General features: G+C 36.1%; 1 non-coding gene across 1 annotated transcript; it reads right to left on the bottom strand.

Annotated features, from left to right (window-relative positions):
• Positions 1 to 692: 692 nt before the first annotated feature.
• Positions 693 to 765, bottom strand: Trnak-uuu (transfer RNA lysine (anticodon UUU)). The gene has a single exon. It is a non-coding gene; the product is annotated as a tRNA-Lys (tRNA).
• Between the last annotated feature and the right edge of the window lie 2,184 nt (positions 766 to 2,949).

The following is a 2,949-nucleotide window of genomic DNA, read 5'->3' as shown; positions in this document are numbered from 1 at the left end:
TCGTGATAATGTATAATTTGCTAAGTCGAACGTTTATGCCATCGTTTAAACCCAGTGGAGTCGCTGCCTGGTCTGAAATGCTGAACACTCATTACATCGTTGTATTTTTTTTATTTGTCAGTATAAACATCCTGTAACAACGCACTGTCGCTTCTGAAGCGTCTAGAAAGATCTTTGAAGCATTGTATTTTTATACCACCGCTACTTCTGTGCAGGTGTTCTCGCGTAAAATCACAGTTGTTGGCATTTGAACCCCAGATATGTGGAAAGTTGGGATGTTTATTTCAACATTTCTAGGGTTGTTCACTATAACTTTATTTGTACAGATTTTTCATCTTCACAATTGCGTACTTCACGAATTGGGATCGAGTGAACTGTAGTTCCCGTACTCTATACTGTCTTCCAATAACACCGTCTTGTTGGAAGTCATCGGCCTTCGGATCCGCTAAATTTTCTACGAACGTGCATTTCAGAGTACCCCTCATCTTTTATGGTCAATATAGCAACTCTCCAACGAGAACTACGTATCTCGTCACTTGCATAGCCAGCCGGTGAAGTAGCGTCTGATCGCAACGACGTCCACTGAGCGGAAGATAATCGATATTTCACGCAAGTGATCGAAACTGACTTATTTTGCGACATATTCGCAATTAAACGGCCATTGTTTGAGTAAACAAAATGATAAAAATGTACGCCCGAACAGGGACTTGAACCCTGGACCCTTAGGTTAAAAGCCTAATGCTCTACCGACTGAGCTATCCGGGCTCGATGCTTGCAGATGCCACAATAGTGTTTATACGTCGTGCATTATTGTCAACATGGTTAGTCATGTGTTATTGACAATATGGTTAATATTTGTGTGTGAAATAATTGATGTGTTGTTAGCACATGACTGTTACTGGTTAACCGCTTATGGCAAAATGCGTACTCGGTTTTAGTTAAAACATGTATGTGGAAAGTTATTCTTCGTACTGCACTGATGATGAAAAGCAAGAATTTTCTTCGTTTTTGAAACGCTTCAAAGTTTATAACTTATGAAAAACTATTACATTTAGATTGTTTTGGAGTTTGGCTAAGAGTTATTGATCGTCGAAACCTTTATAGTTGTAAAAACTGTAGCAGTTTTCCGCTGTGAGAATTATGTTCTTTATAAAACGAGCTACCTTCGTACAGTGAAAGAAATAAAAAAAAAACAGGTAACGCACGACGTGCGTATTATTATTATTATTATTATTATTATTATTATTCACGTATGAGCCCAATAGGACCATGGACCATGCAATCGATTAATGTCGCTTTTGATGGTTGGCCTTCCTTTGTGTACAAATTTGTTTCATTCTTTCAGAATGAAGTCTCTTTCTTTCATTTCTTTCATCAGACCACTGCGTTCCAGTACGTTTTCTAATTTCCCTGTGACAAAATGTCCAATCAAATATATTTTGTCTGAATGATTTTTCTACCTGTAACATCTGCCTGAGATACACCGCCTACTTTAAGACATTCCTCAATTGTAGCGATCCGTTTAATTGGCTCAGTTTTGGTCTTATTTCAGTTTTCGTAGAATTGGGCTATTTGTTTTGTCAACCTAGTGAGTGCCATTCTTTTAATGGGCTCATAAAATTTTAGATCTTCGTTTTCTCATGTCACTCTGTATGCCATTTTATTTTTCTATTTTCTTATTACTTCTCAGCCTATAAGTATTTCCATCAGTAATTTTGAGGCCTAATATTTTCATAATAAACTTTTATTAAATTACTTCATTATCCCTCTTTCTATTTCAAATTAAAGTTTCTGCTCCAGAAAGACATTCAGGTTTGATTACAGTGCTGTAATGCCTAAGTGATTTTTTTACTATAAATATTTTCTGTTAATCTGAATGCAGTTGCCATTTTTTAACAGCGAACTTCATTTGCAGCTTTTTCCAGACCGTCTTCTTGTGAGATTTCTCCCATGTATTTAAACTGAGACACCCATTTTATTTTTCCATATTTTGTGATCAAAAACTTTGGTGCTTCTTTGTCGCACGTCATACATTCCGTTTTCTCGGAAGGTATTTGTAGTGCCACTTTTTCCGCAACTTCTTTAAGAATTTCAATTTGCTTTTCTATTGTGGTAATATCCCTAGTTAAAATTGCCACATCATCTGCAGAGGCGAAGCAATCTACTCTAATATTACTTCTAATTAACTTGATATTTTGACTCGACTTTTGCTCTAGCTATTCTGTAATTACCTTTTTCAAAACACAGTTAAACAGTAATGGGGAGAGTCCATCTCCCTATATTACACCAGTCTTTATTCTCCCATGAGTTTAACTTCAGAGCCACTGTTGGTTAACGCTTTCTTAATTAGTGTTAGAGTTTTATAATCTAGCCCTTGTTCCTTTAAAATTTGGAAAACATTCACAGATTCGTGCGCCTTTTTAAAATCCACAAATGTACATGCAATACTGTTACTAGAAATACTTGGGTGCTTAAGGATTTTTTTGAAATTCAGAATTTGTTACAGACAAAATATGTTTCGTCTAAAGCCCCCTTGGTATCCACCAGTTTTAGTTTATATTTGTTCTTGCGCTCGATCAAGGAAACATTGCAAAAGAATTTTGAATGGACTGGGAAAAGAAAGATTCCTCGGTAATTATTAACATCGGTTCTATCCCTTTTTTATGCAGTGGATGAATTAGGGCAGTTTTACAGTCCTCAGGTGTTTACTCAGTTTGCCAGATGTATCCTTATTAGTTGAGTGATCTCTTTTATAGTGTTAGGACCAGCTTTTTTTAGCAGTTCTGCAATTACACTTTCTTCTCCAGATGCTTCATTGTTTTTAAGTCTCTTAATTTGTTTAGTTAATTCGATTTCGCCAGGTGCTTTAGAGTTAGGGTTGGTGTTATTAGTTTGCTGTGGCTGGAATTTATTCATTGGTGCTGGATAGTTTAATACTTTCTCGAAATA

The sequence above is a fragment of the Schistocerca cancellata genome, chromosome 1 (assembly GCF_023864275.1).
Source record: "Schistocerca cancellata isolate TAMUIC-IGC-003103 chromosome 1, iqSchCanc2.1, whole genome shotgun sequence".
Lineage (NCBI taxonomy): Eukaryota > Metazoa > Arthropoda > Insecta > Orthoptera > Acrididae > Schistocerca > Schistocerca cancellata.
This window is presented reverse-complemented; position numbering and strand designations above follow the sequence as displayed.